Raw genomic sequence first — 16,610 nt, 5'->3', positions numbered from 1 at the left:
GCCAAAATGCTGACTGTCTCAATCTCCTGAACAAGACATTGACATTTTCTCCCCCAGCCACCCAGCCACAGAGCAGATGCTGATCATCGAATATACTTCTTTGCATTTTGAATCACTGATGTTGAGAGGGGAGATTCTCATCTTCACAGCACAGTTAATATGGAAATATGATGACCATGTGTTTATCCAGACCAGGCCTCTCTGTTCAGTCAGGGGACTGTTATGCAAATTTACTTTACTGTACGGACATTCATTGATTAATTCAACTAATGCAAAAGCTTTGGGCTCACTCTTGTGTGCTTAAATAATGAGTTCTGAGTTGAGACATCTAACAGTTTGAACACTGTCTGTTCCCATTGAAGATGTTCAACAGAAACACATGGAGACTCTGCGGGCACAAACAGAAACACTGAGAGTGAACACGATCCTGATGAGGGAGAAGGTGAAGGTTTTCCAGCTGGTTGATCGATACGCTGAGCTCACGGTCATTTCTGCTGTTCGAGATCGGAGACTGGTTGAACATGAGCTGCTGGCAAGACGCAGAGACCACGAGCTTTGGAGAGAGAAACATCTCCACGGAGAGATGGAAAAAATCCAGACTGATCAGTTATTCCAGAGCAGCTTTTCCCGAAGTAAATCCAAATCTGGGAGATCAGCTGCAGTGGCCGGAGTCGCGGGGATTGGGAAAACAACAATGGTACAAAAGATTGTTTATGACTGGGCCACGGGGAAAATATTCCAACAATTCCAGTTTGTCTTTAGTTTCAAATTCCGGGAGTTAAACTCCATTAACTGCAGAACAAACCTGAGGGAACTGATTCTGGATCAGTATCCTGACTTTGGGAATTTCCTGAGAGATGTCTGGAAGAACCCACAGGGATTGTTGTTCATATTCGATGGTTTGGATGAATTCAAACACAGAATCTATTTTGCAGACAAATGGAGAGATACAGAACCTAAACACCAGTGTCCAGATCCTGAGTGCTGGTGTGAAGTGTCTGACATTGTGTACAGTTTAATCCAGGGCAAGCTGCTCCCAGGGTGTTCGGTGCTGGTGACCACACGCCCCATTGCGTTACAGTTATTGGAAAAGGCAGATATCAGGGTCTGGGCAGAAATCCTGGGATTTGCTGGTGAGCAATGGAAGGAATATTTCATGAAGCATTTTGATGATCAGACGGTGGCGGCAGCTGTTTTCAAACACGTGAAGGAGAACGAGATCCTGTATACCATGAGCTACAACCCCTCCTACTGCTGGATCCTCGCACTTGCACTCGGCCCTTTCTTCACACAAAGAGGCAGGGACCCACAGCAAATTCCCAAGACCATCACCCAACTGTATTCCTACTATATTTACAGCATCCTGAAAAACCACAGCCGTGAGATTGAGAACCCCCGTGATGTGTTACTCAGGGTTGGTCAGATGGCCTTCAGAGGAGTGTCCGATAAGAGAACTGTGTTTACAGATGGAGATTTGAACAACTACAATCTGCAGCCATTCCAGTTTCTGTCTGGGTTCCTGATGGAGCTTTTGGGGAGAGAGGATTCTGCCCAGTGCGTGGTGTACACATTCCCACACCTCACCATCCAAGAGTTTGCAGCTGCAGTCGCACAATTCCTGACTATACATCCCGAGGATATCCTGAAATTCCTCACTGAAGCCCACAATACGACAGATGGGCGATTTGAGGTATTTCTCCGTTTTGTTGCTGGTCTCTCCTCCCCAATGACAGCTCGAGGTCTGGAGGAGTTTCTGGGTCCATTTCCTCATGAAACAACCTGCCGGGTGATGGACTGGGTGAAGGAGGAGGTTAAACGCCAGAGTGAAAACACATCGAGTGAAGCTGGTAAAAGGAGGCTCCTGAACACATTTCACTACCTGTTTGAGTCTCAGAATCGTGAACTGACTCAGACCGCACTGGGATCTGTGGAAGAACTTTCATTCAGTGGAATGACACTGATCCCAGTTGACTGCGCGGTCCTGTCTCATGTTGTCAAACTCTGTGATACAATAAAACGTCTCGACCTGTCGTACTGCCACATTTTGTGTGAAGGAATCCAGCAGCTGGGACCCTGGCTGCACAAGTTCCAGGTATTGAGGTAACTTAATGTTTCTCTCACTCTGAACTGTGAAATTGTTCCATTGTGTTGTTTCAATGTAAAGGGATTTGGGTAAAACTATAGTGAATATGATTGTGAAGAATTGTGACAAATGCGATCCCCCTTCCTCCTGTGAGATGTCTCTTCCCCAACTCCGTTCCTGCTGTGGAATCTCTCTTCTCCATCCCGCTTCGTCCTGTGGGATCTCTCTTTCACATCCCCCTTCCTCCTTCATGTCCCGTCTTTCCATCCTTTTCCTCAGATGGTGTCATTTCCCACCGACATTTCTCTATTCACAAATCTTCCTCACTTTGGGACTTTACCCCTTCAACCCTGTCCCTTCCGATCCACTCACAAGTCAGGAACACTTTCCTAACCATCGCGCAATGAGACAGAATACGAGGAGTTTACAGGGTCACACCGACAGACTAAATTACTGACATCAGTGAATCCCCTGTAACTGGTCAGTGAGGGACATTGACAGTGATGGGAACACTGATCAGTGATTTACTGAAAGGTTCAATGTTTCCTGAAATAACCGAGTGAGAGAAATTCCTTCAGACCCATTCATTAATTTGTCTGTTTCTGTTTAGTCTTGAGCGGAATGACCTGGGAGATTCAGGAGTGAAACTGGTGTCTGCGGCTCTTGGGAACCCGGAGTGTAAAATACAGACACTGAAGTGAGTACCAGACTGTGGGAGATTGTGTTTACAGACACTGGGTGTCTGACACTGAACATTAATGTGATCAGTAATTGTGTTACTGATAAATTCTGGAAATTTGTACAGCCCCTGTCTCTCTGTGTCCTTCACCCTCACTCTATCTCTCATTTCCAGTCTGAACCATGTCGAACTTACAGATTCTGGTGCTGAGGATCTCGCCTCCGCTCTCAGTACAAACCGATCACTGATAGAGCTGGACCTGGGATGGAACCCGCTCACAGACCAGTCTGTCCCCGCTCTCCGCCGGCTCATACTGACCCACCCGAGTCTGGTGCAGATCATGTGAGTGTCTGTGTTAATGTTCAATGTGATAAAAATTTCATCAGATCCGCGGGTTTTCTGGTACCCCAGTACCCTGTTACTGACACGGTTATATAATCTGGTTTCTTTTTCATCTTTATTTTTCCATCCGTTTCAGGCTGGCGGTGAATAATTTCAGTGGGACTGGGGAGAATGAACTGGAGTCTCTACAGGAGTCTAGACCCGGACTGAGACTGTACCTGTAAACGTCTGAATGTGTGAATATACCCGTCCACAAGATGGAGACAATTTGGCCGATAACCCCCCACCCCCCTTTAACTCCCGCCCTTATCTTTCCGCACTCCAGAAGCAATTCGCAAGGGTTCAGAAATGACCCTGGATCTGCGGTGATCTGGGACACGGCCCTGAAGTGTGATTTGATAATCATCAGTTCCGTGATGCAGAGTGACAGTGAGAAACGGGACTGATTATTCAAACTGCCCCTGGTTGTCGCCGGTCAGTTAATTGTGTGTGACTGTGAGTGAGTCGGGAGCAACTCATTTATTCCCGCACGTCAGCAGCTCACAAATCGTTTAATTTACATTTGTCGATGAAATCAATAAACCACTGTAACATCCTGTCTTCGTTTCGGACGAGTTTGATTTGAGGTTTCTGCTGTCCCCCTCACCCTGGGTGCCCAGGATCTCATCTCCACCCAGCCCCCTTGCTGGGAAACTCAACCGCTCCTTACACTCCACAAAGAAAGGGAGGGGGGGACAGAGAGAGAGCTGGCCTTATTTGGCGGTCCTGCATTTCTTTCTACCATGACACTGCGAGGGGAATGCTAACTACACGGATATCTTAAGGACAAAGCAGGAGTTGAAAACGTCGGTATACGGAGCGGATTCTGTACATGGCAGAATATATTCTGTTAAATTATGCCAGCATTTCCCAGAGACAAACGTGTTGGTGGTTGCGCTTATAACTCACAGAACAACGAGTGGCAGCCTTAACAGCCAATTGTATTCCTACAGCTAATTGAACTCCACAATATTTCAAAATCCAACTGTTCCTCAGGTGGATTCAACAGCGGCTTTGTCCGTCACTATGGTTTAAAAGTCCACAGCACGGGCAGGAAATTCGCGCGCGCACACACACACACACACACACACACACACACACACACACACACACACACACACACAATGTGGGAAGATGGTTTAAGAGATGGAGGGAACCGTGCACAGCTCTGAGCTTCATGTTATTGGAAATAAACATTATAGTGGGAATCTGATCAAAATGAGGTAAACACTGATGTGGTCCAGTGCTGATGAAGAACTACACAGCTTGTCGGTACAGCGAGTACATTTCATATCTGGTGGCACATAGTGGGACGTGTTGGGGTGGTTTTGGTGTCTGACCGACCAAAGTGGATCTGCTGAATATATATTAAAAAATCAATGACGTTAATTGAAAGTCTGCAGAAGTAAACTGGGAAGGTTCTCATGTGTCCCTGGATCACGTCCACACTGAGGGGAAACCGGTTCTACTTGCAGAGGAAACAGCAGGCGTGACTGTGAAAAGTGCCGAAAATGCTGGAAACATCGATTCCGGAATGCTTGTGGGAAGAGAGCCACAGTGAAAGTTTCAGGTTGGAAAATGGGAACAGTCGTGACCATTGACAATACAGCTGTGGAAAAGTTGTAAACAGAGCCGCTGACTGCTCACTTACTGGTCTCGTTGCACATTTTGGTAAAATTACGCAGAAGGATCTAAGTGAGCTAATGCCAATAGTACTAAAGTGTTTGTGTTACATGCCGACAGCTTTTGGACCCGAGACACCGGTGATGTAATTTGTTGGTTCAATAGCAGAATCAAAGGTGGGACTCCGTTACTGCAGATTGATCCCCTGTATAAATCATAGCTTGTTGCTGTATTCAGCCCAGAGTGTCTTGCCGAGCTGTGGAATTCAGGACAATAGCGTTCACTGCGTCACTCAAGTGGGATATACAGTAATGTGGCGGATAGAAGACATTTACTACCCTGTTATTTCAGCCGTTGGAATTCCCGGTAAGTCGCTATCACATCTGCAAACGGCAGAAACTGAGAGTTAATTCTGATATTCGGAAGTGTTTCTCTAGCTACGTGCTTCCACAGTTACCTGCCGTGTCCCCGTATTTCTGCCGTGGGCGGAACGCGCTGACAATATTACTCCCATTGCTTTGGAAGCGGGTCTAATGGAGCCGAGATGCTGCCTTTGACTGAATTCCTCTCTCCTGATTGGATATCATGGAATAATTGTGAATCGAATTGTCTGCACAGGAGGACACGGGCTATACTACAGCTGTGAGAACCAGCCGTCCTTCTGTTACGTCCGTATAAATCGTCTGTGAATTGCGCGGCTTGGTTATGGAACAGAGAGAATAGCTCATTGATTTCCGACATGTGAGTAGAGGGAACTGCAGGTGTGGATTTAATTTCATTCCTGTGCTGTTCAGAGCCAGTGATGCTGTATTGAATGTCCATCCTTTACTGCGCCCGAGGAAGAATTTAAGCAGCTCTCCTCTCGTCGGCTTACGAATTCATTTTGATTTAACACTATTACAAAATTCGCGCAAGTTCTCTTCCACGCCGATAATACATGGCTTCTTATGTACTGGGGATTCTACGCTGTGAGCCAGAAAAAAAACCCCACAAAATCTAATCTAATTCTATCACACGGCTGCTCCGTTACCCTGACTAGTCAGTAATTTCTCTGTTTCTTTTCTTCTATTTTGCAGTTAACCAGTTGGCGATTGCTATCTTCTCCCGAGGTAAGCGCGGTCTCTCCAAATGTCTCAGACGGAACCTGCTGGGAATGGCAGCGGCCGATCTCCTGGTCGTTATCTCTGACCCTCTGCTGAAGTGGAAGGTTATGAAATACTTCTGGTCTTCCTTCCTCCATTGAACTCCCGTTTACAAGTTCGTCCCTTGCTTCCTTTGAGCAAGCACCTGAATCTCTGTCTGGCTGACAGTCGCCTTTACCAATGACAGTTTTGTGGTCATTTGTTGTGAAAAGTTGAAAAGAAAATATTGCATCGAATGAACGGTTGTTATAGTCATAGGCACGGTGAGTGTTCTGGGCTATTTAGAATGTATCCCTTTCTACTTTACATTAGATCCGTTGGTGCTAGTTAACGGAGATTCCTATGGCTGTTTGACCAGAGCGAGATTCGTGGGTCGACCTCATGGGTCGCACTCAGATGATTCACCGTATTTTCATTCCTTGTCTCCCGTTTATTCTGATTTTATTGTTCAATGCTCTGACAGTTAGACGGATTTTTTCCGCCAATAAAGTCCGGATGGTGCTCCCCGGCAGCGACGGAAAGGATGATAGGACCCGGAAATGGAGAACCGAATGAAATCCGTCGTTTTACTATTCAGTATAACCGGTAGTTTTATATTTCTGTGGTTAACACTGGTGGTTTTTTGATATCTACGTACTGATTGCAAATATCCCTCGTTACAGGGACGCGGATCCGACTTATATCGCAGTATCCACGGCGACGATGCTGCAGATCCTCAGCTCCTGCACCAACACATGTATTTACTCAGAGCAAGTTCAGAGAGGAGCTGCAGAACGCGGTGAAACACCCACTGAAACTGTTAACCAAATTCCTTAAATCGTAGATCGGCTTGCTGATTTCTGCAGGTGTTTTGTCAAACACCATGTTTCCTTCATAATTTATCCCCTTGCCGATACGGTATGCAGAACCACGGGTAACAACTGAGCGCTCGGAAATACGCATGCATTTTGTGATGATATATTTCACTCGCTGCTTACCCAGTACAGGTGAAATGTGTCGTTCATCGAACGTGTAATATGTAATGGTCACCTCAGCAGTAATTCACCCCGATGAAGGGTCTATAGTCGGGTCACGCCCGTTTTATTGTAATAATGTCCATTACCTCTGACAGTGATTTAATCCGGGTTGGTCCAGTTAGGAAAAATCCTCTCCATTTCTACATTCTCTCCGTTGTTTCTGATTCATTCTTTTTAGTGATGCTCACGGTGTTTTACTCTCAATATCTTTCACGTTGTCCTCGTTTACTCCTTCCCCCACGTCCACTTCTCATCAAAATTTAATCTCATTGCAGACTAGTGAGTTTCATCGTGAGGGAAGATGAACGGGCTGAAACAGAGCGTGTATATTTTTCTTTTTTTTTACTCTATCTCCATCTCCGACCTGCTCCCTCGTTGTCCCTGCATATCTCCCACGCCTTTATCTCTGTTCATATCCCAAGGCCTCGTGACAATCTGTTTCTTTCCTTCGCCATCTATACTCTGTTTCTCTCTTACCACACGTCCGGTTCCCTACAGAAAAAAATAAGTCTCATTCGGGAATATATATTTCTATTGATGATAAGTGCACGCTGAAATTTAATGAACTTCCAGAGCAACTGCAAAAAGTTATTTGTTTTGTTTCTCTCCCGAACGAACTGAGTTCTATCTGGAAGGTTTGCCGATGTTTGAAAAATAAAAGAATGATACTGGAAATCCGAATTAAAATTGTTTTTAATGATGTTGCACTACTTTCTTACGGAACATTACTCACTCTGTTGCATTTCCAGTTCCGTCTCACTGCTGTCTGTCCTGCAACCGATTAGCGGTACACAACACTGGTGATTCTCCTCGCCCGGGGCTGACAGAAGTAAGAGTTGACACGACCGATATCTTTTCGAACGCACAATAGATTTATGCACCTCGCGCCAGTTACTACTAACTCGACGCTTTGTTATAAATAATGTTTCTAGTGAAACTTAAGGATTATACTTAAGGTGCAATGTAAATACATCAGATGTTTGCATGTCAGGATAAGCTGTCGTTGGTTAACATCTTAGTCCAGGTGTATTTTCAATTCCGTGTATGGCAGCGCAGAGTTGCTCTGTAAGTCTATTCCATCATACGTCAGGGAAACGGGAAATAACGTCAGTTATGTTGTCTCCTGTTGTTTGACTGCACCTGGATCCCTCTCCAAAATCAATATGCTGACAGACTAGCCCACGACGGCAGCCGAGCTTGTCCCTTTAACCACGTGCCCATGGTAGCGTTACATCCATTATTATCGTTTTCACCTCTATTCCTCTGCAAAATTGAACCGCGCTTTGTCCTGCAGGCGAAGTGGGTTCCACGGACGGCATTTCAGAACATCCGGACATTTCCAGTCAAGGGCTTACAAATTTCAAAAATTTGTCCAATAGCCCGAACTTCACACGGGGTCTATAGCCCAATTACCGTGGTGATGCCAATATATATATATATTTGGATATGATGCAACAGAATCGACTTCTGAATTCGCTTCTCTTTATTTCTCCCCGTTTCCTGTTCGAAGACGCAAATTAAAGTCATGTACTGTTTTGAGACCCCTCGATGTTTCGGAATCGACCCTAGAAATGGCCTCATTTTTCCTTCGATAGTTATTTGACTTGCCATTTGTCACCCTCCTGCCCCTCTGCTTCGTTTGCCTGAGCGTTATCAGGCGGGTTTGGGATGTTTGATTTTGTTGTATGGCTTCTGCTAACATTAAAACTTTGTCCAGACCTGATTCGGGCCTGAGCTCAGGCTCTCTAGGTGAGGATATAGACATTGAGACGCATCCCCTTTCTTTTGTTTGGACATCGTTTGGTCAGTCTGTCTATTTTTGTTGTTGTTGTTGTTCTGGAGGTTGATATCACTTATACCTCCAGAATTTATTGAACTCAAGTCAAGTTTACTCTCGTTTAACTACACACATGCTCACCGACAAACGAGACAACGATTCGTCGACCCAGAGTGTAGGGTACAGCAGCACACGCAACAGACAAACACTTATGAAAGCAAGAACATCCTCTGGTGAACTACGCACAAACAAACAAAGTGCATAAATCAAAACACATTACTGCATTATAAAATCATAATCCTACGTAGGATCTCCGTCTCCACTACCAGTTTCTTGTTTAAATTATTTGACTTTCTTTAACTAAAAAGACTCCAATAGGACCACCGTCCTTGTGTCCAACCACACAAACCACTAGTAAAACGAATCACATATCTAGTGCAGCATATCCACTTTTCAACCAGACCCTATCAGGAGGGAGATTAGCGGCACCAATGGAACTTCCAGGGATTTTGTTACTCGTTCAACTTTCGGGTTCTTCTTTCTCGTTTTCTTCTTTACCTTCACAGCGAAGACTCTCCCCGCATTCCTGATCAACGTCACTGTTGCTACTTCCCATCCTTCTTCAATCTACTGACCTGGTCCTGCAAAGGAAAGACAGTCAGTCGCAAGCAGAAGCACGAACGAAATTTCGTTCTGTTCACTTCTTGCAGTCTGATTTCTATCTATTGGTTTTGTTTACCTACCGGATAACATCTTGGGTGCGACTCGGATCCTTATTTCACACAATACTTCACGTAATACTGCTGTCTCTCCTACTTGGTTCCGCCGATCCCATCCTTGCTGGCCGGTGATGGGCCAGGTTCTGTAGGCACAAAACGGAACACCCAACGGGTGGCGAACTCGAATGTGCCTCTGAGACATAGTTACTCCATCGTTTCAATCCCGTTTTGTCGGGATCCTGCTGGACTACAGCAATTTGGCAGAGATATCTCAAAGTGAAGTGCGGTACCAGACTTTAATTGGCGAATCTTTTATATCATGCAGTGTGGAACTCTGTACAAGTAAAAGGCTTGCCTGTAGATCCATTAGCAGGGAAGCGTGCGAAACCGTAGAACAATAGAATTATGTCATAATGTTGTTTTCTTGATTTGTGGGTCATCCGTTTATACCCATCTGACTTGTGCAGCCGGGTTATCGTTCCAAGGAGTATTGGTGAGAAGATGCTATTCTCAAGTGGAAAACGCAGAGGTCTGCAATTTCACAAAACTGAAGCAACATACAGCATTGGAAACGTTATATTCGGAAATGTCGTCCACAAGGAGCGAGGTTGGAGATTAGAGAGAGACAGGGAGGTGGCGAAGAAGGTTATGAGGGAGGGAGAACGCCGATGCGGTTTAGCAGGAGTCGGGTCAGGGGAAGGAGTCACCGAGGCAGGTTGGATGATTCGGCAGCACTTTCCAATGGTGCCACTGCAGTCCCAGAATGCTGTGCGTGACGGAAAGCCCTCCAGACCCTCACGGTACATTTTTCACGGTTTTGACTCACTCTTCCCTACACATCCTCATCGAAGATTTACCACGTCCGCGCAGTCTTTCTGTCCCACGTCTCTCTGCCCAAGCCTGGTCTCTTTCCCTACCCCATCCGTCTCGGTCTCCCCCAGCTTCCGATCTTTTCAGTCATTCGAAATCTCTCTCAACACCCTGCCTCTATCTCTATACTGTCCCTCTCCTGCCACTATTATCCACTGTCCCTCCAGTCAATCTCTCTCCACATTGCTCTCTTGTACCTCACTCCATGGTTCTTTCTATCTCCAATCTTTCTAACCCCAAATCTCCCTCTCCCCACACTCGCTTTCTACCGTTTCCTTCTCTCCGTCTCCCTCTTCCCCTCTATCACTCTCTCTACCTATCTCTATCTCTCCCCCTTTCATCTTTCACCCCAATCTCGCCTTCCCACACATTCTTTCTTCTACCCCAGTCACGCTCAGGTTCTATATCTGTAATTAATTTAGATCACGTTTTAGAGATTTGTTGTCACTTTGACATTTTTCGGTTTATCATGTTAAGAATAAAATCCAAATTAAATCCACTGTGATACAAAGCTGCACAACAAAACGAAAACATTCAAGGAGGCGAATTCTTTTCATGGGCACTGCATGGGTATTTGAAAGGAATGTTTAATTCTTAAAATTGTTTATTCGTTGACACGGTGGCGGAAAAAAAAAGAGATGTGGATCTGGTTAGATAAGTATGCTGTTGCGAACCAGAAATGGATTAGTTCTGGATTGGAAAGCTCTGGAGCGAGCCTGGGCTCAGCTCTTTGGAGGATGAGCGGTGAGTTGATCGACTTATGCGCGATCGTAAGAGGCATAGACAGACTCAAACGCCTGTGTCTTTTTCCCAGTATGGAAATAACAAAAAGGAGTGGGAAAATACGGCGGGAGGTTGGTTATAGGTTTTCTATACAAGGAAAAGGAGGTGCAAAGAAAGCGCTGCCAAACATCATGATAGAGGCTGATATATTGTGGCGATAAAACAGACATTGGCACATACAGGCTCTCAGTTTGATATATAATTTCCGTACTTCTGCTTTTCACAGTGAACGCGCCGACGGTTGTCATACTATCACGGGGAAAGTGCGGACTCTCTAAAACAGTCATCCGCTATCTGCTGGCCATGTCAGCGGCTGACCTAGCGGTCGTTTTCCTGGACGTTATATTGATGAAAATTCCGAAGGCTTTTCCGGATGACTTCCCCTTCCTGTTTTACGTCCGCGTGTGTAGAACCCACGTCTTTTTAATGCAGGCCGCCACAGATTGCTCTGTTTGGTTCACCGTCGCCTTCACCTTTGATCGATTTGAGGCCTTTTGCTTCCAGGATCTACTCCCTAAGTATTGTACCGGGAGAACGGCGGATGTGATTCTGACCTTTGCGCCTTCACTGAGTTGCTTAAAGTTCTTCATGGTCCAATATATATATATATATATGTATATCTTCCCTTTAACATGCCTTTGCATGCAGAGTTGAGAATTACTTCTGTCACTATTTTGGACATTAATGTGTGTTCTTCGTTCTGTCTTTTCAACTGTGACCCCATTCCTTGTTGTTGTCCTGCTCAATGCTTTCACCATCACGAACCATTTAGTGGTCAGTAGAGCCCACAGCAGACTCCGGGCTCCAAATAGTAGTCAAAATTACAGCGACCCCGAAAACCTCAGAAAATCCTTGGTTTTACTGCTGGGCGTCTCGGCAGATTTCATCCTGTATGGGAATGGTAAGGGGTGATGGCTGTCTGGAACAGGATGGTTCCTGCAGTGGACGTCCCACGTTGTTTGCATATACCTTCATTTTTCAAGGAACTGTGCTGCATGCTGCAACATCTGAGCTCCTCACCTCGTCAGTCAGACTGAGCTCAGTGAACAGCTGAAGGAGATGCTACATTCTCTATACTTTGAAAAGGATTCGACACTGATGGTCTATGAAACCAGCGTCCTTCACTTCTGTTTTCAGGAAGGCAGTCGAAATGTTGCCCATTGATCATCGGTGTTGCTCGAAGTTCGCCCTGGATGGACGGACACAACTGTAGTTACAACCCTTCATGTCCCTCACCCTTCCCTGAGGATCCTGACCAACCTCATCCATTGCCTCTACAGCTTTGTTCAGTTCGTTAAGGAGGTTTAAACACTCGGTAACCTCTCGGATACACCACATAGTGTAGACTACAACCACAAACATAATACCAAATGTTAGCCCCAGAAACGTACCAAACAACAAAGCAAGTATAGAAGACACTGAATAACAAACAATGCTGCTGTTCAAACACATTGAAAGTTTCAATGTTATAACGCACCACAACCTAATAAACATACTAATAACATACAACCCGTCAATGGGATAGTCACAAATCGGAGCAATGAAACTGACAAATAAATTTGTAGACTAAAAAATCTTGAGTTTTTAACTCAACTTCATTATTGAAAGGCAGTGAGGCATCAATGGCTCAAAAACATGGAAATATCACATTTGACTCGCACTCACAACAGAAGTACTAAAAGCGACACAAACCAACTGCCAGAGGAACTCCACAGGTCGGGCGGCATCCATGGAAGTGAATAAACAGCCAAAGTGCCGGGCCGAGACCTTTCTCCAGGACCGGAAACGAAGTGGTGAGACGCCAGAATAAAAAGGTAACGGAGGAGGAGAAGGGAAGCTGGACGGTGATAGGTCAAGCCTGGTGGACGGGGAAACTAAAAGGATGGAGAGGAAGGAACCTGACTGGACTGGAGAATGGACCATAGGAGAAAGGGAAGCTTGAGAGAACCGATGAGGAAGTGATAGGCAGGTGAGAAGAGGTAAAATGCCAGATTGAGGAATAGAATAAAAAGGGGAAGGGTGATCATTCTTTCCACGGGAAGGAGAATCGATATTCATACCATCAGGATTGAGGCTACCCAGACAACATAGACTGGAAGTTGTTGCTGCTCCATCCTGGGGATTGTCTCATCGTGGAAGAAGAGAAAGCTGCGGAACAGGAATAGGAATCGGAATCGGAGGTTTTGCCTGGGGGAAGGTCAGTTTTTGGTCGCTGGAGCTGAGCTGATCGACGAAAAGGTCCCCGATGAATGATGGGTCTCGCCAATTTTAAGAAGGCTGCCTCGGGAACACTGGACACACAGACTACCCCAGTGGATTCATAGGTAGATTGTTGCCTCACCTGGAAGGGCTGTTTGGAGACAAAGACTGGTGCTGATGTAGGACGTGGATGGGCAGCTGTAGTGCTGTGGCCTCTTGCTGGGATAAGCACCGGGAGGGAGATGAATAGTGAGGTTCGGAATGAAAACGGAATAATGAAGGAAGTGATCCCTGTGGGAAGTGGAGAGCAGTTGTGTGGCGGTGATGGGGAGGTAAAGATATTCTTTTTTTCTGCGATCTCTTTGGAAATGGCTGAATTTACAAATTATGATTTTTGGGTGCGGAACGTCATGGCGTGGTAGATAAGAGCAACTCCATCACTGTTAAGGTGGTGGAAGACCTGGTGAGCGCCTACAGGCTGATCCCACTTTTAAAGCGATGCTACCAACAACGATATCACTACCTCCCAACTCATTTCGCCGCTTCCCACAGGGATCACTCCCTCCATAATCTCGTTTCTTTCAGCCCTCCACCCCTAACACCCTCACGGCGCTTATCCCTGCAAGCCCCCCAAGTGCTACACCCACACATTCATCTCCTCTCCAACCATTAGTCCAGGCCCAAACGCGTTCCCTCCAGGTAAGCAACATTTCACCTGTGGATCTGCTGTGGTCATCTGTTGTGTCTGGTGCCCTTGGTGCGGCCTTCTCTACATTGGTGAGACCAGTGATAAACGGAACCTCATTTCCTCGAGCACCATCGCGGCAGCGTGAAAAGCGGTGCTTCCCAGCGTCCCAACATTTTAATTCTGATTCCCATTTCCAATCCGACATTTTCAGTCCATTGCTTCCTCTTGTGCCGTGCTGAGGCTTGCCTCAAGACGGGGCAGCCACAACATATTTTCCGTCTAGGTAGTCTCCAACCTGGTGTTATGAATGATCAAAAAATATCCCTCCCTCTCCCATCTTCTTCTGTTCACCTCGCTGGGTTCATGCCTATTTTTACCTGCCTATCACTTCCTAACTGCTTCTGTTTTTCCTGTACTCCACTGTCCGCTCTGATCAGATTCCTTCCGCTCCAGCCCTTCATCTTTCACCTGGTTTCCTCTATCACCTTTCCCCTCCTTACGCCATTTTTTTCTGGCGTCTCCCTCGTTAATCTCCAGACCTGAAAAAGTTCTCAACGGATACGTCAACCGTTTATCCATTTCCATAAATGCTGCCCGCCCGGCTGACTTCCTCCAGCGTGTGTTTTCTCTCTCTCTCTCTCTCTCTCTCTCACTCACTCACTCACTCTCACCCTCAACCTCACTCATATTTGGTTTCCAGCATCTGCTGAATTAGTTATGTTTCAAATATCTGTTTCAAAATTTTAAATGGATGGAGACGCACGAATAAATTAATCATTCACAAATAATTCTCACCCTTCGTGTTTTCAGAGATTCCCTTGTCGGACAAAATGTGAAAGGAAGCAAATCAACTCTGATCAGAATTTCTAATTCACCCCAAAAATAAACACAAACAAGTATCACGTCTGATTTTCTGCTCCTAATAGGGGTGGATTTTATACGAACGAGAAACACGCTGTAATAACACATCACTTCACAACGGTGGTGCACCTCAAAATAACGCAGAAGCTGTGACACTTTACCAATTCAGACCATTTCAGCTTCAGGAATGTTAATAAAATATCAGCAAATGTATAGAAAGTTATAATCACTGTCTCAAAAAGCAGGACCAACAGCTCCGAATGCAAACAGATGGAGACAAGATCAAAGGCCTACAGCACCACAGGCTGATAAAATGTCTGCGATTATAAAATATTTTAGTCGGGCTTTGACCAGGACAGTAATAAAACCTCCCCGAACCAGTGTTATGTGTTTGTGTTATGTTGAATTGCCAACACATTTGAATCTTTCTCATTCATTCCCGTGCTGAGAACTTGGATCAGATTCCCACATGATGGATGGTTCTCTTCCTGCCACTGTCGAGAGTAGCGCTGCACTCAATGTGGATAGCCCATTTAGAAAGCAAATCATTTCTGGAGTGATACCTGGAATACGAGGGAGTGTTTTCCACAATTAGAAATTGCAGCCAATTTTCCAGATGGAGTGTAGGGAAATATTTTGCAACAATAACAGTGAATGATGAGCAAATCAGCATGAGTTTCGCGTGTAGAGGTTATCATTCGAGGGAAAGATTAATACTAACTCTCTCCACTTCTGATCTCTCAGTGAGGATTGGTATGTGTTTCTTCGTCTTACCCTTCCTCAAGTTCACAATCAGCTCTTGCGTCTTACTGATGTTGAGTGCTAGGTTTTGACTGTGACACCACTCCACCAGTTGGCATATCTCACTCCTGTACGACCTCGCATCACCACCTGAGATTCTACCAACAATGCTTGTATCGTCAGAAAATTTGTAGATGTTGTTTGAGCTATGCCTAGCCACACAGTCATGTGCATACGGAGAATAGTGCAGTGGGCGAAACGCACACCCCTGAGTAGTGCCAGTGTTGATCGTCAGCGAGGAGATATTCTCACCAATCCACAGATTATGGTCTTCCAGTTAGGAAGAGGGCACAGCATCAGGATAGAGGGCAGTCCATTCAAAACAGTGATGCAGAGAAATTTCTTTAGCCAGAGGGTGGTAATTCGGTGGAATTTGTTGCCTCATGCAGCTGCAGAAGCCACGTTATTGGTTATATTTAAGGCAGAGATTGTTAGATCCTTGACATGGCATCAATGATTACGGGGAGATGGCTGGGAACTGGGGTTGAGGAGAAGACAAAAAAAGATCAGACATAATTGAATGGCCGAGCAGACTCGATCAGACAGAGGACCTAATTCTGCTGTTATTCTTTTTGGCCATTATGATATTAGATGTAATTATGATATGAAGTACAGAGCAGTAAACATAAATGAGAGGGCATCTCAGAAAAATGAATTATCACTCTGGGGAAAAACGCTAACCAGTGTAATCAGTATGTCCCTCCTGGAAGCCATCCCAGTGATCTGAGCAGACAAGGTGTTGACAAAGAAACATCGAGGGCCCGACTCAGAGTTAGGGACAACTACCCAGAATCAGAGGGAATTACAGGAAAAACTGGTTGACATTAAAAAAAAAATCAACAATACATAAAATACAACCAGGGTAGTAAGTGCAGAAAATGCCAAGAGAGACCAGACACAATCCAAGACATTCCAGGATCCTGCAGCAGTTTAACTCAATCTTAGCAAATAACATTCAACAAAATCTTGCTTTAAGAGTCTCCATCAC

General features: G+C 45.4%; 2 protein-coding genes across 2 annotated transcripts in view; one reads left to right on the top strand and one right to left on the bottom strand.

Moving 5' to 3' along the window:
• Positions 1-16,610, top strand: part of LOC132387748 (NACHT, LRR and PYD domains-containing protein 3-like) — a 376,589-nt gene that overhangs the window by 14,828 nt on the left and 345,151 nt on the right. The gene's annotated exons all lie outside the window — the stretch shown is intronic.
• LOC132387749 (zinc finger protein 229-like) overlaps positions 1-16,610 on the bottom strand; it is a 35,209-nt gene that overhangs the window by 6,883 nt on the left and 11,716 nt on the right. The gene's annotated exons all lie outside the window — the stretch shown is intronic.

Source organism: Hypanus sabinus, unplaced genomic scaffold, assembly GCF_030144855.1.
Source record: "Hypanus sabinus isolate sHypSab1 unplaced genomic scaffold, sHypSab1.hap1 scaffold_217, whole genome shotgun sequence".
NCBI lineage: Eukaryota > Metazoa > Chordata > Chondrichthyes > Myliobatiformes > Dasyatidae > Hypanus > Hypanus sabinus.
The sequence above is the reverse complement of the archived record's forward strand: the minus strand, read 5'-3'. Positions and strand labels throughout refer to the sequence as shown.